We start from the raw sequence: 22544 nt of genomic DNA on the forward strand, positions 1-22544 counted from the left end.
AATACTTCTAAGTGCTGCAAGGAGTGGTGGAATAAAAGGTTATGCATAATGCTAGCCTCCGGTCTTTCCATGAAATTCGTCAGGACTCTCACAGGCCGAGGGTTTCACAAAGGTCTGCAAGATCTTGTATAACTCTCTGGAGGAATTGCCTGCTTCTGCTAGCTGTGACGCCAGACAGTTTTTCCTAGCTAGTCTGATGTTTTTTTAGTAGGAAGACATGGCTTCAGAGTGGATCTTCTTACTTTCTTCGGTGTGGGGTTTTCTCCATATTTTTTCCAGCTTTCTGCAACCCTGCTTTTCTAGGTATACCATACTTCCTGCTTAGATGTAGAGTGTTGTTTCATCAATTTCAGCGGGGCTAGGAGATTGACTGCTTCCAGGAGAGCTGTGTTATATTTGGAAAGAGCTGACTCTACATTATCTGTGGCCGCGATGGGCGGCTCTCTCCATATTTCCAGAATCGCATCAAAGTGACCTTATGTTATGTTATGTTATGGTAAAAGCATTTATACCGCGCACGGTCACCAAAGGTTTCATGGCGCTCAAGACAAATTCGGGAGAGACAGTGCTGCAGAAGGCTCAATAGGCTAGCTTGAAAAAGTGGGTTTTAAGTAGTTTACGAAAACAATCGTACTGAGGACAGAGTCTAAAACAAGAAGGAAGGGAATTCCACAAAGTGGGGGCCAGAAAGGAAAAGCATGAACCACCGTGTTTTTTCCTTTTGTACCTAGGGATCGTAAGCAGATTATGAGAGGTGGATCGGAGTGCTCTAGATGGAGTATAGCGCTGGAGACTAGAGATAATAAAGGCAGGGGCTTGGCCGATGAGGGCTTTAAACACCAAACAACCAAGTTTGAACTGACAGCGGTAGGCCACCGGAAGCCAATGCAATCTGTTCAACAAGGGTGAAATGTGTTGGTGTTTCGGGAGATGAAATACCAATCTAGCCGCCTGATTTTGCACCAGCTGTAACCGGTAAAGATGATAGGCCGGGGTACCTACGTAGAGGGAGTTGGCATAGTCAATGCGTGAAGTCACCAGGGCCATGATAACTAAAATAAGTGCTTCAGTGGTATGGAACCTACGAATTTTGCAGATCCTGCGAAGATGGAAAAAGCAGGATGATGTTACTGCATTAATTTGGGGTCTCATAGACAGATCATTTGCAATGATGACACCAAGACTCTTTACTAGGCATGGGCGGATTTCACGGATCCAAGATCCGCGGATTTTGCGGATTTGCGTATTGTTGATCCGCAAAATCCGCGGATCTGCGGATCTGCGGATTTGCAGATTTTTTTTTTTCCGATTGCGCTCGTGTAAGTCAAGGATGCAAAGGCCTCTATCCAGCATCACAGCTGATTTTCGACGGTAGATTTGGGAAGAAAGCACACCTGACCAGTCTCGACAATGCTCACGATTGTTTTTGGGCTGATGAATGCATCACTGAATTTGAGTTTCAACTGTCACTCATAGTGGGTAAATGGCGGGAAGACGGTTCACACCGCAAGTGTGTGGACGGGGTCAAACGGGCGGGGATTCCGTGCGAGCACATATGCCTCAGGTGTGTAAAAAAGGTCAGAGACCGATCAGAGCAGCAGATGAAGAGAAAAAAGCTCCTGGTCACAGGAACAGCCAGGGGATTGTGCTCGTGAAAGTCAAGGATGCAAAGGCCTCTATCCAGTATCACAGCTGATTTTCGATGGTAAATTTGGGAAGAAAGCACACCTTCCCAGCCTCGACAATGCTCACAATTGTTTTTGGGCTGATGAATGCGTCACTGAATTTGAGCTTCAACTAGGGCACATGCTTTATTGATATCTGTAAGTGCTTCCTGTTGAGGTTTAATTTTTGTGACAGGACCATCGTGCCAGAATGAACCCTGCCATTCATATCCTGTAACTATTTTAGGATGGCGCCGGCAAGCTGCCAGCGCCATCCTGAAATAGTTACTAAGTTAGCTTCAACAGGAAGCACTAATAGATAAAATAAAGCAGGTGCTCGAGCACCTGCTTTATTTTATCTATTAGAACTTCCTGTTGAAGCTAACTTAGTAACTATTTTAGGATGGCGCTGGCAGCTTGCCGGCGCCATCCTAAAATAGTTACAACAGGCCAGGCATCAACTTTTGCCCCCGGATCCGCCGCTCGCGGATTTGCGAATTCTCGGTAAATTTGCGGGAGTTCGCGGATCGCGAATTTACCGAAAATCTGCAAAATTCGCGAGCAGAACGGATTTTGCGCTCACCCCTACTCTTTACCGACTTGACAGGGCAAGGTGGAGGCCGCTAGGGAGGGGGGCCAGAAGCTGGAATTCCAAGGATTGGCTGGCCCACCCATCAATACCAACTCCGTCTTATTTATGGTTAAGCTTCAGCTGACTATACTGCATCCACTCTGAAATCTCCAGCATGGTTGATTGAAAATTGGAACAGGAAGAAGGGGAAGAATCCACGGGAAAGATCAGTTGAAGATCATCCACGTAGTTCAAAATAGTAACAGGGGCGTGACGGAGGGAAACCAAAAGGGGTTACATATAAAGATTAAATAAAAGAGGGGACAAAGCGGAACCTTGAGGGACACCACAAACTAAAGGAGTGAGGGGAGCAGAAAAATTGGACAAGTGGACTGCCTGAGAACGCTGATGGAGGAAAGATCTAATCCATGCGAGAGCCATACCCTGGATACCAGCATTGTTGACACAGTCGATCAGAATAGCATGATCGACCGTGTCAAACGCGGCTGACAGGTCCAGTAAAACAAGAGCCTGGGCGATGTTCTTGTCAGCTCCTTGTCTCAGCACATCCATCACCGCTACGATAACTGTTTCGGTAGAGTGAGCTGGACGAAAGCCAGCTTGATGCTTCTCCAGAAAGGAGGAGCTCTCGATGAATGAGCTGAGGCAACGGGTGACATAGGCCTCCAATATTTTCCCCAAATAGGGGAGGAGGGAAATAGGTCGAAAATTACTCATGACAGACGGATCGGCCCCTGGCTTTTTTAGGATGGGAACAACCACCGCCTGTTTAAAGGATTCTGGAACGATGCCAGTGGCAAGCGATTTATTGAGTAGTGACAAAGGAGGGTCTGGACAGGCCAGAAAAATGTCCCTGAGGATTTGAGGGGGACAGGAATCATTAGGAGATCCAGAGCTCACAGAATGTAACAGTGAGATAAAATCCATCAGGGAGATGGGAGGGAAGGCCTCTAGCTGGCAGGGGTTCATAGGAGGCAGGGGTGGGGGGGTGGGTGATGGGAAGGTAGGGATATTCTTTTTGATGGTAACAATTTTGTCCAAAAAGTACGAGTTCAGAGAGTCGCACAAACCCTGGGAGGGTAAGGGTTGTGCGGTGACACGATCTGGCAGGGTAAGTTCCTCGACTATGGAAAAAATGTCCTTAGTCTTGGAAGCGGAATCCATAATTTTTTGGGAAAAAAAGGAGGATTTAGCTGATAGAATAGATTTTTTATAATGTTTCAATAGATCTACATATTCAGACTTGGCTCGGGGATCGTAATTACGCCGCCAACGACGCTCAGCTTGGCGAAGGGACAGCTTATCAGATTTTAGTCGGTCAGTAAACCAACGCTGGGCGTCATGTGGACGTTTACTTTTAATGATTTTACGTGGAGCTACTTTATCACTTGCAGATGTCAATCATTGTTCAAGGGAGCTAACCTGATCGGTCAGCGAGCTCTGTTCCCCAGGGGCGGTAGAGGTCAAAATGGTATAGAACTCCGTAAGGTTGGCATGCTTCCAGTTACGGGCAGTGAAATTGGAAATGGGGGAGGGGCGGGCAGCCAAGGTGAGGTTGATAGAGAAAGAAATGAAAAGGTGATCAGACCATGAACAGGGATACACTAAGGGAGGGGAAATCTCAAGATTAGTTGTCCAGACTTGGTCTAAAATGTGACCTTTACAGTGAGTGGCAGTCGTGATATGCTGACTACAGTTTAAACTCACTAAAAGGTCAGTAAAATCAACAGAGGAACTGCTCTCCCGGGAATCAGAGGGCCAGTAATTAAAGTCGCCAACAATAAGAATTTTGGCGGAGTTAATGACTAGCCCCGATACCAAGTCACCAAACTGTTGAGAGAAAAAAGGCATACAGTCAGGGGGTCGATAGACCAGAATACAGACAAAAGAAAACCTGGGGGAGGAACATTTAAACGTGAGACAATCAGTGTTAGGGAGGGAAGAAGTTTCTAAGGTAGTAAACTTATGCTGGGAGTGAATAATGGCTGCGACTCCCCCACCAGCTCTCCCACCAGCCCTGTTCGATTGTAAAATATAATACCCAGAGGGGATGGCTGCCAGGATATCTGGGGCAGAATCTTCCGTCAACCAAGTTTCGGAGAGAAGTAGAACATCGATTCTTTCACCATCCAGCAATTGAAATATCTCGAGCTGGTGTTTCACCAGTGATCGAGTGTTCAGGTATACTACCACCAAAGATTGTGATCTGGGGGGCCCAACTACAGGTGCAGTGGTCAGGGGGGCGTCATGACAAGGCCGTGGACCTGAGGTAGGGATGGCTGGGGAGGGACCAGGCGAGATATAAATGTCACATTTCATAGCCGCGCCCATTGAACGAGCGTTCAGGGGTTCAGGATGTTGAAGGGATAACAGATCCGCACGAGAGTAAGTGGCTAAAAGGGCATGGGGTATAGTCGCTGGGCACGATCGGCCGCGGACGGGCGCAGACGGGCTTAACTTTGGCGCAACTTCGGTGCGAAGTCGGCGCGCCCGCTGCGCTCGTAAAGCTGCGCGTCCGCCAAGGCCCCATAGAAATACCCCAAGAGGAGGAAGCAGCTAGCACGCTAACCTGCCGGAGACAGGAAGTGGCAGACAAGAAGTGGTGCAAGGAGTGTTGCTCTGAAACCGACCCTCCGCTCGATCGGCACACAGCCACGGCGGAACGGGGTCGAGAGCAAAGTGGCAGCAGGTAGGAATCAAATGCACAGTTTAAAATTACACATTAGTGTCTAAAATCACACAAACGCGCAAAAAATAAATGACCCCAAACACGGGGGAGGCTCGCGCTCTGTGAGCCAGGAACAGCCTGAATCACCGCTCTCGTCACAGGGAGCACGGGCCAACCCCTAGATATAACCCCTGATGTAACAGCAGCTAGCACGTTAACCTGCCGGAGACAGGAAGTGGCAGACAGGAAGTGGTGCAAGGAGTGTTGCTCTGAAACCGACCCTCCGCTCGAGGGTGCCATTGTCTGCGCCATATGGGGGGGCAGGGGGGAAGGGGGTTGTTTAGTGGGTTTAACCAGACCAGGCAGGGAGAATTCAACCACACTATGGTCTGACCAGTTTACTCAGGTCGGGGGATGGCAGTGTATCGTGGGACAGTTGGAGAAGATCAAATCTAGAGTATGACCCCCTATGTGGGTAGAGCCATTGTTCTGTATCTTGAATCCTAAAAGAGCAAGGTCTGAAAACAAGGACAAGGTTTCAGGATGATCAGGGATATCAGCATGAAAGTTGAAGTCCCCTAACAGGAGAAAATTTTCGTTGGCTCTAAGATGTTGTTAAAGGTCCTACCCCCACCCCTAAACCCTTCTTACAAATACCCCTTCGCTGCCCTTAACCCTAAAATCGGACCCCTGCGTTTTTTTTTTAATTCAAAAATTCCCCTTCCCTCTCTACGTCGTCTCCCCTGTCGTCTCCTCTTCATGATCTTCCTTGTTGACGCTGCACGTCGTAAAGAGGTAACCGAAGTGCCTTTCCGTTTCCTTAAACAACGTTGATTGCCTCCATATTGCCTCCATGATCGGTACTTTATAAGGTGACCCCCCCAATCCCCTTTTCATTTCTCATGGATTTTTTTCTTGCGGGGGGGGGGAGACCCCCCAATCCCCCTTTTTTAATTTTAGCCTTTACTACACATGCCTTTACTACGTATCTCGTAGTAATGGTATGCGTGGTAAATGCTATTCGTCTTAACCATGCATGCACTGTAATGCATGCGTGGTTAATGTTATGTGTGGAAATCGCCTCGTTGTAGTGGCCGTTTCCCCTCATAATAAGAGCTCAACCCTAGGTCTTGATTAAGGCAAAGAAAGATCACATGCACCTCTAATCAACTGGCTTTTTCACATCACTATATCATATTTCTGACAGATCTTACATAACTCACGTTTTCCTTGTCACACCAGAAACTTTTATAGTAAAAGTAAGAGACATCAAACACATTGACAAAATGTCTCTAGACTTCGTGAGCTATTCTGGAAAACGTAGGGCCAAGCTCATCGCTATATTAAAGTAACATAATAATGTTATTTTTGACAATATTTACATATTTCTACCTCTAAATTGAAGCAGAAGCAAATTCAAATTTGTTTCAGCAATGACGAAAAATACTTTACAATCAGGTAAGTTTAGATAGAGAACCCCACAACCTCTTACCTCCTCACCTTCTCAAATTTAGAGAAATCACGCAGTATTCCAACCAAACTATATAAACATCAAAATATTAGTTGCTACAACTGAAGCCTGCATCAGCGGCAAACCAGCGTACTATTCTAGAGATTAGAGATATAAACCACTAGAGGTTCAAATCATTTTACAGAACATAAATATGATGGATTAGCCTCCCACTTCTGCAACAAGATCATTGCAATTACGGATGGTATAGCCGTACGCACAATACCTTCTCATACATATAGTATCAAGTTCATCCCGAAAAAAATCCTCTGGTAATTTGGGATCTCCACCCCCATTACAGTGCCGATATAAAAAAAAGTCACCGCTAACAATAAACAAACAAATTTAACATCAGACTCTAACCCACTCCTCTAGCCAAAGTTTCTCTTAAGATCTGATTTTCTACACCCTTTTCTCCAGACATAATGCTGACCCTGCCATGTTGAACATTAACCCTTCATTTTGACACTACGATTTTGGGAAGATGCGTTGCCATCCATTTAGAAGAATACTTCCAATAAATATCTCCTAGCAGGTCTTTCATCTGGTTTCAAATATTCTTCGAACCATGAAACCCAAATCCTCCAAACTATTTCTGACTTTGTTTATGACTTGGACAAAGGAAACTCCCGCCTCCTAATATTTCCTGGCTTATCTGTGGCCTTTGATGCCATTGAAGATGAACCCTTCTTGAAAATCCCATGAAACAGAATTGGTTTTTAAGGAAAATGTGTCAGAGACATCACACTTCATCAAAATTGGCAAATATTTTTCCACAGCTAAGTAATACCCCATACATAGTTTGCTTATACCTATCCTACCACCTTTACTTCTGAATTCTTTATGTGGAGCCATGGTCTTACACACATAGGAAATCCCAATTTCACTAATATGCCAACAACATCTAATTATATTGAATACTCAAATTGCTGCAAAGACTAAGCCTCCTCTCTTAAAGAAATTCAAAACTGGATGACAAATATATTACCCAGGTTAAACCCACAGATGACAGAATTCCTCCATCTAAACCTTAAGGTAACGGGGCTGTTGATGTGATTATCGCATTCGTATTTTAAAAAAAGCTTGTTTTATATTTTTCATTTCTTTGCGCCTGTTAGGTTGAGAACGTGGCAATTTTAAATCTGTAAACCTTATCTGGTACTCACCTTCCCTGACTTGCACCGGACTGGAATCGCTACCGCGGGGATCGGCTTCTTTCACCCACCCGCCTGAAGAGTAGCGTTCCAGTTCCGGTTTTGATTGGCAGCTCCTCCCCCAGCCTGCATATAAGCAGACAGTTTGTTGCAGTGCGGCCGTAAGGTAACGGGGCTGTTGATGTGATTATCGTCTTCGTATTTTAAAAAAGCTTGTTTTATATTTTTCATTTCTTTGCGCCTGTTAGTTTGAGAACGTGGCAATTTTAAATCTGTAAACCTTATCTGGTACTCACCTTCCCTGACTTGCACCGGACTGGAATCGCTACCGCGGGGATCGGCTTCTTTCACCGACCCGCCTGAAGAGTAGCGTTCCAGTTCCGGTTTTGATTGGCAGCTCCTCCCCCAGCCTGTATATTAACAGGGATGCACAGACCGCGCAGCGGGCGCGCCAGCGGCGCGCCGGCGGCGCGCCAAAGGCAAGCCCGTCTGCGCCCGTCAGCGCCCAGTTGGCGCCTGGTGCCAGACCCCCTGGTCCGCTTGTGAGAACAGCGTATACGAAAGAAAGCCTTGTCGAACTCAGGTCAGAGATCGGGACGTGCCAAGACCAAATCAGGGACAAGCCGTTAGGGCTTGATAGCGGCACTGCCTGGAGGGTGGATTGCCCGCAGGGTTGGAATACAGCACGCCGGGTTTGAACGGGCTCTTCCTCTCACTCCGATCAGATGGCTGTTGTCAAGTTTGCAAATGAGAATAACAGGGCAATTAGCTGCCTGTTACTGAATGTAAGGTCGATGGCTAGACACAAGTACCAACTTGAGTGTCTCATACAGACTGAAGATCTTGATGTACTGTTTCTTACCGAGACCTGGGCCAATGGCAGTAGCGATTCTGACTGGAACATTGCTGTTCCACTGAACTACGCAGTTGCCAATGTCAATAGAGTGGAAGGAAGGGGGGTGGCTTAGCCATTATTTTTAAAACCTTTCTCAAGTTGCAGGTCGGGCCCGAAAGACTGGAGGGTGCTGAAGCTATGAGCTTCTCATTGAAGCTCGATAACACCTCTGCGTTCTCTGGCCTGCTCATTTATAGACCCCCTGGCCGGAGAGCCCGGTTCCTAGCGGCCATTATTTAGAAAACTCCCTCGAGCATGATTACTACACCATTCTGTGAGATTTGAACTTTTACTTGAAAGACACTAATAACATATAAACGACCAATCTCCTTGATATACTCGCCTGCCACAATATCCATCAGATGGTCAATGAACCTACCCATAAGGCAGGTCATATCTTGGATGGCATTTGTACCACTATGCCTCACGTTGTCATAAAAAATATAACTCCAATGGCATGGTCTGACCACTCTGCCGTATTTTTTACTACTCTGCTCCCCATCACCCCCCACAGAAGGCGATTCAGGCCTTCCACCAGGAAATACCGTGCTTGGAAGTCAGTCACAAGGTCTTACTTACTAGGCTCTCTTGATGAAAGAGTATTGGCCTGGCCAGATGCCAACCAGGGGGCCATGGCTCTCCAAGCTAGCCTTTTGAAGACTGCCAACTTGGTAGCAGCGGAGAAAACACTAAGAGTGCGTCAAAAACGGGTTTCTGCCCCTTGGTACTCACCAGAGCTGAAAACCGCTAAAATTAAATGTAGGCAGAAAGAACGGATCTGGAGAATGAACTATGAGGATAAACTACTGTGCTGCACTAGAGGAGTACAAGAACTTAATCATTCAGGCCAAATCCTCGTACTATTCCAGGAAGATCCAGGATGCCGCTCACTCTAGTAGAGAATTATTCTCCACAGTTAACACCTTACTGAGCTGTCCTCGGAACAACAGCTTCCAACCAGATAAGGCATTCACTGATAAAATGGCGACCTACTTCCAGAATAAGGTGCTAGCTGTTTACAATGATCTGTCTACAACAGCAGACAGGACACCCATAGTGCAAAGCGGGGGCGACGGTATATGTAATGCACAAGGTGTTCTCTCATCGTTTTCCTTGCTGGATGTGAACAGGCTGGCTGACTTATTGCTGAGCACCAAGTCAGGTTCTCCAATAGATCCCTGTCCACCTTTTGTGCTTCATTTGGCACCGACAGAAATCAGTGCCCTACTACTGCCGGTTTTGAACCAGGTGCTGAGCTCGGGAGTTTTTCCACTAATATGGAAGAAGGCCTGCATTCGGCCCCTGTTAAAGAAGCCTAAGCTAGACCCTTCTGACGAGAAGAGCTATCGCCCTATCTCCTGCCTGCCGCTGCCAGCTAAGCTAGTGGAAAAAGCCATGAATGTGGAATAATCCTCTTATCTTGAGACATGGCACGATCTAGACAGCACTCAGTACGGCTTTCGGGCTAATCATTCAACTGAAATTGCCCTGTTAATGGCAGCAGAGGATATCCGGAAGGGGATGGATGAGGAAGGCAGGGTCACGCTGATTCTACTTGATCTCACGGCGGCCTTTGACACCGTAAACCACGAGGTACTTATCCAACGGTTGCAGGATATCGGTGTCAGGGGCCTAGCGTTAGATCTCCTCTCCTCCTTTCTGTCAGATAGGGAACAAGCTATCTCATGGAATGGCCATCAGTCAGATAATTTTACCCTTCCTGGAGGAATTCCTCAGGGCTCGGCGTTATCCCCTACCCTGTTTAATATCTATGTCTCCCCTTTGGCTAAGATAATAAAGAACCTGGGTTTTAAACTGGTGTCATACGCTGATGACACTCAGCTGATCGTCTCTATGCCCCATTCTGCAGACTCGAAGTCAGCTGATTTTGCCTACTGTATGTCGGCAATTATGCAGTGGATGAAATCAAACTTTCTGAAACTGAACACCGAAAAGACAGAAGTTCTCGAGTTTGGACAGAAAGCATCCCTCTGGAACCATACCTGGTGGCCTTCATCTGCGGGAGCTTATCCGGTTCCAGTGGTTGTAGTGTAGTTCCTATTTTCCCAATAGGCTCTGCGCATTGGAATAGTACCTACAGCAGTAAAGGCCTAGGCCAGACGTTAACTAGGTCTACTACTGTCGATACTAGACTTAATTTTTGGGTTTGCCAGCTAAGCTCAGAGTTCGCTAGAAACTTTCTCGAATGTTCAAGGAAGGAATTAACTCCCCTGATTAGACAAGAAGGGATTTAGTTTCTGACAACCATAGAACATGACAACTTTGCTCTCCCCTAATCAAGAGTCAATCTCGAGAGTCGTGTGAGCACAAGGCAATTATTTTACTCAGTCAGTACGTGCATTCTTAGTCTCATCAGAATGTAGAGAAAAAGGAAGAGACGGGCGTGTTCAATAAAAAGGTGTTATTTATTGATCAGTCTCTTTTCTCGTACAAGAGAAATGGATCGATATTATTGCAATACTTATAGTTAAGTAAAGTGCATACATTAAAAGCAATAGTATAAAATAATACTGTAAAAACATTGATATGGTTTCTGAGCCATATGATGTTTAAAATGATTAAAATATATTTACATACACATATACATTTGACTAAACGTACTCAACTGGTGTTTCTAAATACGCCTACCCCGTGTACCTGACCTAAGTCTAATGCGTGGGCGGGAATAGAAAGTTACAGTTTAAGTTAAGTTTGGTTTTGCCAAGTGAATAACTAAAGAATTCTCTGTGAGGGGTTATTCAGTTCTGTACCTGGAATTTAGGATGAATGAGGAATGGTATCTCTTTCTCTGCTCTCGATATTCCAGGCTGCCTGCGAGGGCTGCCCAGAAACGCCGGTGCTGGGTCTCTCGGCTTGCGATAGCAGCGCGTCTCTCAGCGCGTCAGGAAGGCGGGGCTGCTGCCAGCGGGGTCTGCTTCTGCTCTCGGCTTCGGCAAGTATGGCTGCTCCGTCTTGTCACCACGCGTGTGTTTGCATAGGGCAAGGTCGGCAATATTTATACCTTAAAGGTGCCGAGATTGACGTAAGGATGGACATAGATACGTCAATAAAGATGTCATACGACTTGCTCGTTAGCACATTCTTTACTAAAGTTCTCTGTGAAATCAAAACAATGGCCGCACGGATTTTCCAGGTTGTCATAGGTTTGATTTGTTATGAGAACGTCGTATGCCTTATCAGGGGCTGGAGGAATGTCGCTTGTCTAATTAGATCTCAAGCGTTATGACCTAATCAGATAACACGTTCCTGTGCCGGAGTGTGACTGCGTCAGATAACGGTATCTGCATCATGGGGGTTTTCTTGCCTCATGGGCTGACTGTTAGTTAACTTGATAGTTAGTTTAACCAGAATAGGGTCAGGAATAGGGGGACTGATTCAGAACCTATAGAAATACACGACACCCACTCCACGCTAACTATGGTCATATCTACTAATCTATGCATAGTATAACATAGTACAACATACTATAGAGTATAGTGTATACCTTACCACCCCAAAATACATAAATGCATTTCGAAATTTTCAAATATACTGAAAAATTGCAGTCATATATATTGTATGCACTTAAGCTATGAATTAAATGCAAAAGTAAACACGCATTTTTATGCATTATTGCTTATTGGTATATGAGAAATACACATGAAATGGCTCTTAATATGGCTATACAGAAAGGAAGTCCGAGACCATTTCATCACATAATAAAATATTTGTGAACCTACCAGCGGGCAGCTAAAGTCTATAAAGTATCTAAAAATAGAAATTTTAGTTCTCTAGGAATAGTTTCATACTTTAAGCAGAAGATCAGTGTCCCGGGAAAAAATATGTAGAAAAACATTTTAAGGGGCATGCTGAAAAATTTGCTGTCCGTGAACTGGAGTGAAATTGTTCATGTGACTTTATTTTTAAAGTTGAAGGCCGAATTCAGGGAACGCCGTGTGCGAGTTTACTCAAAAGTCTCTATTTCTGTTCTGGAGAGAACATCATATCATTCAGGCTTTCGAAAAAACTGTCAACAGCTTCATGGGAAAGTTCCACTAAGTCGGAAATAGGGGTAACCATGCATTCGTGCGCATGATTGTCTGCATTGACATTCTGATTCGCATTGCTGACAGAAGGTCGTACCTGATCGATGCTGCTTTCATCTTGAACTTCACTACTCTTCAATCGTAGTGGTGAAGATTCCAGGAATGCCGTCATCAGGATTGGCAGCCTTTGAGGGCAGCACAAAGCGTGAACCTTGGTAGGAACCAACAGTGTATCTGCATCCACCGGCGCATCCGATTGTAGCGTCAGACAGGTGTCTAACACGCATTCTTCTCCGCATTAGCAGACACCTTAGTACAGGTAAAACACACCTTTGCCACATTGGTCGAAATGATAGAAACCAAGTCATGTTTAGGTCTCTAAGCCGGGAGAGTCCCAGGATTTTTGATATCCGGTCCCGGTATCCAATGGCTAGGATCGTATCTTCCATTGTCGCGAGAGTTTGATCTGTGACATGGGTTGCCATAACGAAAAATAAGGACTAAGAATAGGATTCCTGCAATTAGTCCCAGGATCAGGGGAAGTCCGCCAAAAATCGAATGGACGAAATCTGGAAAAATACCCAGTATGGCTTTGAATGGTGTTAATGCCATCGAAAATACTTTCTTAAGTACCCCTGAGATCCCATTGGTATCAGAAATATTTAAGATTTCGCTCAGGATTTCCGCGAAATGTACGGGGGAATTGGTTGATAATAATGTATGTATCTCTGCAGTCGTCCTTGCGACTTGTAGATCATACGTTTCTTTTGATGACGTGAGCCTTGTAGGCGTCTGAAGAAGCACTGTTTTCATTCTGCTTAAAGTATCTATTCGAATAGAAGTAATTTTCAAACTGGGCCATGCCCTTGCCTCCCTGTCTGGAAAGGAGCTGGGGAATAAAGAACGTCCACAGCACTTGACCTTCGCCGTTGTAGTTACTAGATAAGGAGTCCCGGGCATAAGACTGCAACATCTGCGGTCTACAATAAGAATGTAACTCCCATTATAGAGTCTTTGAAAGAATGGTTCTATTTCAGTTGCAGGTGCGCCTTGCTGGTGACATGAAAGGTTGTATGAATTCCCTTCACAGGCTCCATGCAAACTAATTCCGTTACACAGAAGCGTGCCGCTTAGTGACATAGCACAATTGTTGCCACTAAGAAACACTTTCTGTCCTTTATTACTGACACATGCATGTGAATAGGGCAGGTTCCAAGTTGTTTTAAGGTACCCCTTTCCCAATTTCTCGTACATGCCAGCCTGTATATATTTTTGGCAGTATTGAAACCTGAAGGTTGACATTGGAATATTTATGATTCCGTGGATTATCCATTCACTGACAGGTCGTTCTGACATTGTCATTGGTAATCTTTCTAGTTTTTCAATGCTCAAGATTGTATAATCAGCACCCTTTTGCGCCATACCGATTTGTCTATCAGTAAGGTTAAAGATTTGGAATAGTGACGTTGTGTTGATTAAACGCCAAGGCACATAGCCTGAACGCAGATTTTGTAACGTCCAGCCAAGCTGTACAATGGAACGCAATTGTGACTGACCATGTTGTAATAACAGTAAGTCTTGCGATAATATATCGATTGCTGAAGACATAATGCTGTCCAATGAAAAAATTCTGGAGGACAGAGTCATTAACCCATTGTCCACTACAGAAAGTGATTTTTCCAAATTGATACGGTCAATTTCCCGTATTCTTTCTGCTGTCTCAATTTGAGTAACCTTCCAGGCCTCATTGTATGCTGCATATACAGAGGCTGCTATGAAACGCTTTTGACGCTGTTTGCGTGGTCCCATTATGAAATCACGCAAGTCAGCACCATCAGTAAGTAAAGTTAGGTGTTGCTTAATTTCAGGCAGTGTGGAAGTCTGTAGCCATTGAAGGCATAATTTGCCCACACTGTAGGTTGTTATTATCCCTGGGTGATGTCTTTGGGGATATCTAGGGTCTGGCCTGGTCATTTTGAAACCCTGTGTTTTATTCAGGAATCTATCTTGACAGTAATTTGTATCTGTGGGCCAGATCAACCATTGTTTCCAATCAGGATGTGTTCTGTTTTGGTTTAATATATGGTTTACGTCTATCTCTTCAACTGTATCAGAGTTATTGCTAAACATTGTTGGCTTTGGAATAGACGGTTTAATTAAATCTTTGATTTTGGCTAAGCCAAGACAAGTGGTTTGTTGAACAGTGTCATTTAAAAATATCATTTGTTCTGGGATCATGCAGGCTCTAAACAAAGCTTCTAAACCCTGTACTTGCCATTCTTTTGTACCCCAAACACTTTTTAAATCAACATTTTTGTCCCAATAATCAAATCCAAAGGTATTCATTTTTTCAAAGAATGAATCTGAATATATCAATTTTGTGTTGGTTATCATGGTTTTCATCCCTGTCTTGTTTGACAATTTAAAATAAAATATTTCAGCATTACTTATGTTAAAACCTGAAAAATATGAATATTTGTCGTAAACGGTTCTAGAGCTTCCTTTTGGAGGTGTAGCACAATGTTCCCATTGATTGTAATTCAAAACATTTCTAGGTTGTGCAGATTTATGTAAAAAATGGTTACCATAATGGTTATAGCAATACATACTATCATAATTTGTAGAACCTTGCAAATAATCATGTTTTGTAAATTTAGCAGACATTACTAAGTCAGACATCATGTTGTTAATACTCTCGAAGTCCCAATCATCAGCAAATGAGTTTGGTTTTGCAAAGTCACTCAAAGAGATCTTGATTTGGTGTGGATATTTCAGGATCTCGACCGGACCATAAATTTCATAGTCAGTGTTGTCCCAGGCTACCCCACCAGGTATAGGATTGGCTGTGAAGTTGGCTGAAGAAAGTTCTGAAGAAAGTTCTCTTTTCTCGACGTGTGAAGATGTGTGTGGTTTGAGGATCAAGTTGATGTTCTGACTTGCTGTGTCCATTTTACCATATTTTCCCTCAATGAAGCGTCCCAAAGTAAATACCATGATGAGCCAAAGTATGAGGATAAATGCACCAAAACCCACCCAAAATTCAATCCATGGAGAAACCAGATATGTTTCTTTCAGTTGTTTCAAAAGTTCCTTCGCTTTGTCTTTAAAGGATTTTGATGATGGCTGTGTCTTTGATTCACTGAAGCCGTCAGAGGAATCATCGAAGTTGATGAAGTACCCGGATGCAGTTCTGTCAATTGTTCCAATTGCTTCAGGATTTGTGTTCCTTGCATTTTCACTTGGTACTTCAGTATAGATTGGTGTGTCTCTGCTAAATGTCTTTATTTGGGTTTTCAGAGGTCTTAGTTCTATTGCATTGTTGCATAGTCCTTCTTGTTCTTCTGCAGGCGTTTCGAATGTGATGAGCCTTTTTGTTAGGACCTCTGTACTGGTAGCAAACCTTGGTGTTCTGCTACTTATTGGGAGTCCACTTGGCCTACTGTTTGTTATCGGCCACATGTTGTGGTTTTACCAGGTCGATGGATACAACTCGGTTCTCCTTTTTACCAGCAAGTGGCGGTAGTACAACTGATCTTGTCCCGTTGACAGACAAGACAGGAACTGCTTTTCTGTAAGAAGGCCCAAATTCCTTCTTTACCGCGATCTTCTCCCTGACTAGATCCCCGACTTTTGGAATCCAGACAGGTCTTGCTGGGACAGGTGGTGATTCTTCAGTGGTCGTTGGCTGTTGTTTCAACTGTATGTTGCTCAGGTCTTTTCTTGTTTTGTTTAAGTCCTGCAAAATAGCCAAACGGTCTTTGACATCAAAGGTTTTTTCTATTACCACTGAAGTCTGACTATCAAGGTCAGAGATCAACATCCTAGTTCCGAATAATAATTCGTACGGACTGAATCCCTTCAGAGAATTTCTTGGCAAGTTATTTAGACTACGTTGGACACTTATTAGATGTTTGACCCACCCAGCTCCCGAACCTAATATCCTTTCTATTATAGATTGCTTTCTGCCTTGGTTTTTTCTTTACACCATCCCGTACCCTCAGGAAGGAAGTGAGAAGATTCCCGCTGGGCTGTGCTCATTTGGCCATGTTTCCCCCCCAGGCTGGATTGCCTGAGTGAAAACAATGGTCGAACGTAGCATGCTCTTAGCGTATATGCCATTTAGACTCGCAAATCTTGTATAATAGTCCGGACGTCAGCCGAGTGCTGGTGATCTACATTATAAGTGGAAACTAGCCTGTATATGTTAATCGCAAGCCATTCTTTTTGCTGGTAATATTATCTGCCTTGATACGACGAGGTATTAAACTGCTTCTCTCCCCACTGCGATCTCTGTTGCAGTTTGGGCAGTTTTTTACAAACATGGTGTAGTGCAGGCTCATGCCTGGCCACCAGTACCGTGATTGTAATTCTTCCAGAGAATCTTTTAATTTAAGGTGTCTGTGACCCTCGCCCATGTGTGCGTCTGCGATTAACAAGTTTCTCCTGTCCATGTTTGGAATCACTCTATCCCCCACTCCAGGGATTCGAGCAAAAGGGACGGAGTTTGCATCGATTATGTATGTATAATTGAGTGGATAGTTGATCGGTAACGCTGAGCAGTCGCCTTTTGATGACGTTTTCACCGCCAGCATTGTTTCACCGTCAATGTATTTTAATGTACGCTTTTTTCGATCTACGGGAGCCGGTTTAGTGGCTGCCGCTGCGGCTGCTTCAGCCAATGAATTCCCTACAACGTGAACGCCATCACGTTGATGACTCAGTGAGTGAGTCACGTGAGTCTTTGGTAGTTCTTTTTTCAAAAGAGCTACTTGTTCACAGAGCAGTCTCTGCTTTATTGGTGCATCTGTGTCATCTTTGTAACCGTTCTGAATCCATGTCTGCAAATCCTTGTTATATGCTTTGACGCAGTAATATGAATCTGACACTATAAGTGTCGGGAATTCGCGATCCGCATTATCTAGCGCCATTTTCAAAGCTATTATTTCAGTTTGTAGTTCTGAATTAGTTTCTACTGAGTGTGATTTTGTTAATAGAGGTCTTAGTTTACCTCCGCGCCACACTTCTTTTGTAATCTCACATGTGGGGTTGTATGCATGTTCTCCCCAAACGGAGGGTTGAGCATGTCCGTCTGTATAGATTACACAGGCGTAATGTCGTAGAGGCAGAATGTCGATTGGCAGAGGATACGTCTTTTCATATTTTAGATTTTTTAATTCTTCTAGTTCTGGATCAAAGAAGTAGTATACTTTGTCCATTGTGATTGAATTCACCCATTGTATCCATTCCGGATTCAATGTTGTTGTTGGTAAATTACACGGTGCTGTTAGTGCCTCAAAGGCTGATTCTGCTGTTCTGACTGTGATATGTCTACCGTCAGCTATGTTTTTTTCTCTAGCTATTGCGGTTTGAACTGCACGAATGATTTTTTCTGTATTACTGAATTTCTGTTCAGCTTCTGTGTACTGTGGTATATAAATAAATAATACCGGATCTAGGTTTTACTAGGCATAGCAATAACAGATAGCTCAATAAATAAGAGTCAAGATTCGAGGTAGTAGGAGTTTGCAGGTTTATTACAGCATAAAGGACAGGAACAGGACAACCTGCACAGGAATAGGATGGCAGGGCCGGGCAGCTGCCGGGGCAGGATCTGGAATGAGCGCGCTAACATTTAATAACAATACACGATCATTTATACTAAAACAGTTGCATTACAATACATACGATAGGCGGAGCAGTGGGTGTGGTCAATAGCAGTCGCGAAAGATAAGGGTGAAAGTGGGTGTAACAGAGGCGTATACATAGACATGTGATGCAAACGTAACAGAATATGTCATGAATGGGGCGGAAACCATGGAGGGGGCTACCTGAGGAGCCGGGACCTCTAACCTGATGGTGCGCGCAAACTGGCAATGACGTATCACTAGGAGAAGCTGGGGGCTTCGAACTCTGTGCTAGGAGCAGAGACTGAAGTCTGGAGAGTCAGGGCGACATGTACCTAAACAGTATCTAGTATCTGATGTTTAGAGAACATGTTGATAGAATCCAAAAGTTATCGGGGTAAAGGCGAACAGACTCTAAGACTGGAGCATGCATTATTCTATATGTAGTGCGTGATGAAGAATATTAAATGACCATTAAATGCAGTATTTCTCTTACATGGAGACGTAAAGGCTAGACAATGACGGAAACTATTGATGCAGTTCAGTAGCTTTAGGAATGCAGAGAAGGAGGACTGAACTGATAACTGGAATCATAACATACTCTTGGCAGACTCAGAGGCAGAGCCAGGCTGAACCGGGCACTGCGAGGCAGGAAGTAAGTGAAGGGTCGAGGATACAGGTGGGGGCTGTATCGCTCCTCAGCGAGGCTTCAGGAGACAGGAGACAGGAGCTGAATCTGGTGTCCAGGCCCTTCTGAGGCCTAGAAACGGGGACTTTACAATGGAATAACGTGCACACTGAGAAACGTGGCAACGTAACTTTACATGGCCTGATATTCGTAGTATTCACGAGAACTGGAAACTGACATACTAGAGATGGACACAACTGTAATTGCGTCATTAATCGAACATAGGGAATGCATATGCATATTTAATCATGCTCACATAACATATGATGGAGGACGCGTAGGGACACAGAACATGGCAAAATTTACTTTTCCACATTCCCTCCTTGTCACTACGTTTCCATCAGGAAACATCAATATTCATGATACCATCTATCATTTCATACAGTATCATTTGCTCGTCTCGAATTATCCTGGAACGGGATCTAGAACGGGGCTTGGGACTAGGGATACATGATGTAGCACAAATGCCGCAAATCGCAGGGCCACATTGTATACAGAGGCAGCAACTGAATATGATCACTACTGCAATACCTAGAAAGGACAAGACTTTCCATCCCCAGGCGGAAATTATATTCCAGAACCAACCGGACCATGTCCAGGTGCCTGGATCTTGGTGTAACAGATGGGCAATTTTATGGAGTCTGGTTATAGCTGAATAAACAGACGGCGCGTTATTTGGAATGAAAATGCAGCAACTAGATCCGATGACTCTACAGGCCCCGCCCCTATCGGCCAGTATGACGTCAAGGACGAGACGATTCTGTAAAACGACAAATCTCATAGCAGATTGCTCTTCGGTTAAGTTACCTAGAGCAGAGGCAGTCTCATTGACTACAGCTTCAAGGGTTCTGGTTAACCTACGGATTAGCTTACTATTCTGGATAGGTCCTATAAAGAAAAAGAAACCTCTGTTGAAATCTGTATACTGTTCTAGGGCAGTTTCAGTATAATCGACAATGGGGGACTCCCTTCTATGTCTAATGTGTACTAGATGTGTATTTCTATGATAATCAGATGGGGCTAGGAAAACTGGTGGCAGTAGGAAGGCAATGTAACAGGTTCCCTCCCAATCGAGGGGCAGACGGACATATGCAGTTTGACCACAAATAAAATCAGAATGACGTGAAGCTTTGAAAATAGATTTCCCACTGTCACTATACTTGACAATAGTAGTACAATCGCTATGTCCTACATGTACGGAACCATTATTTCTAACACATAATTCGCCTTTGACTGGTAGTACTGAAATAGCAGGTAAGTCTGGAGTAGTATCAGACTGAACATTCAGGACCATGAAATTCGAAGAATAATTACCTAAATTGTACACTTCATTTTCTAGATCTAACCCTGTTCTGTGGGGAAGACCTTGCTTGTCTGGAAAACATGTACTGTTAAGAAAAGACATATCTGTTGAGGATGACGTTAACGTGGACCATGCTCCACACGAACCATTATGTGAAAAGGGATAAGGAAAGAGTGGCAGAACTCCCTTCGGTGTCTGGAAAGGGGGGAGTCGACCACACACCCAACAATTAGTGGCATTGCTGGTCTGGTGTGAATAATGTAACATGCGGATAAAGGAATTATTACGCATAGCGAGGCGGTAAGAGAGTTCATGAGGAGGTAGATCACTAAACGTGTGCTCTACTGTAGCATTGGAAGACTTATTTACATGAGAAACTGGAAAATACAGGTAAAATGCATAACTGGTGCAGGAAATCATAATACTGAGAAATAATATGAAACATAGAAAAACGATACATCGAATTGAGTTTTGACTAACTCTCTCACTATGGGGGTCTATTTTATACATGTCAGAAACAGTCTAACCATTTCACCTAGGGGAGGACTTAGACAATCAAACTGGCTGACTTATTTTACTAGACCGGAGTTTCAACTTATACTCCTGTTGCGGAGTTTTCTCTAACGGGGAGGGTGCAGTATCATTGTTCTTTGCGGGACAGTCCTTGAGAATAGTACTTTGGCAATCCTTCAAATCCTGGGAAATGTTCTTTGAGGCGGGTTTCAGTCCATAAAATTTCTTTACGTGCGAAAGGTGCACCCAGCCTTTGCGTCCCTCCAACTTCACGGCTGTACGGGTGGCGAGGAGGACCTGTCGGGGCTCCTTCCAGCGAGGCTCTAGCGGACTTGAGCGGTCAAAATTGCGAACCAGGACCATGGATCCTGGAACGATTTCATGCGGTGCCACCTCGGTATTGTCTGGAAATGCGGCGGCAACCTGTGAACGACAAGAGTTGAGGGCAGACATCAAGGAAGCTAGGTAATCTGTCAGCATATTACTTGAAACATCGGTAATACTTCGGGGTCTGGGTGTACCCCACATGTTAGGGGGGCGGCCGAATACGACCTCATACGGGGACAGACCTGATCTGGAATGTGCGACCATGCGCATGTAGAATAGAGCAACTGGCAGAGCTACTAGCCAGTCCACACCTTTCTCTTGACAAACTTTTGCGATACGGATTTTCAAAGTCTGGTTATGTCTCTCTACGAGACCGGCTGCTTCTGGGTGACGTACACAATGGAACTTCCACTGGTACCCTAACAAAAGGGAAACATGCTTCATTAACTCTGAGGAGAATGGCTGGCCGTTATCAGAATATACGACCCTAGGGAGTCCATAACGGGGGAAGAACTCACGAACCAACTGCTTGGCAGTGGTCGCGGCTGTGTAATCTGGAACTGGATATGCTTCTGTCCACCTGGACAAAGCGCATACAACTACAAGGACATACTTGAAACCTCGACATCGCTCCATCTGAATATAATCCATCTGGAGGACTTCAAAAGGGTGGTCAGGAGGTTGGAATCCCCCTTGTTCCACCGGGACACTTTTACCTGGATTAAACTGGCAACATATCATACAGGTACGGACTTTCTGCTTGGCTGCAGCTCGTAAATGCTTGTTGAACCAAATGTTCTGGATACTGTCTAACATAGCTTTTTCTCCTAAATGTGCTGGACTATGTGCGGTATTAATAATGACTTGAACCATAGAGTCGGGGAGAAACCATGTAGCTTTTCCCTTCGTCACCCATCCCTGATCTGTCTGTACCCCTCCTTGTTCAGACCATTTCTTGATTTCATCGGGAGTAGCATGTAACTGGATATCTATGACATCTTGAGTAGGGTCTTTAACTGTCATACATGTAGTCGGATCTGGAGTGTGTGTCGGTGTCTTATTTACTGGAATGTCTGGTGTCTGAGCTGTAAGCTTGGCTGTGCGATCTGCTAGATCATTACCTTGGGAAATGGTGTCAGTAACTTTCGTATGTGCTTTGCATTTCATGATAGCAATGGACGACGGTAAATGTATGGCATCTAACAGAGCTTGAATAAGGAGACCATGCTGAATCTTGGTTCCATGAGAAGTCATGAAACCTCTCTCCTGCCAGAGCACTCCAAAGTCGTGTACGACTCCAAATGCGTAGCGTGAATCTGTGTAAACATTAACTTTCCGGTTCTTGGCGTGTATGCAGGCTTGTGTCAGAGCAACTAGCTCTGCTGCTTGAGCGGACAGGGTGTCAATACGGTGTGTTTCAATAACTTCAGTGTCAGTAGTCACTGCATACGCGGCGACTAGTTCTCCTGTACTTGTTCTCATACATGAACCATCCACATAAAGTGTCAGGTCTGGATCTGGAAATGGAATATCTGTCAAATCTTGTCTTGGCTTTGTCAT

Source organism: Lissotriton helveticus, chromosome 6 (genome assembly GCF_964261635.1).
Source record: "Lissotriton helveticus chromosome 6, aLisHel1.1, whole genome shotgun sequence".
NCBI lineage: Eukaryota > Metazoa > Chordata > Amphibia > Caudata > Salamandridae > Lissotriton > Lissotriton helveticus.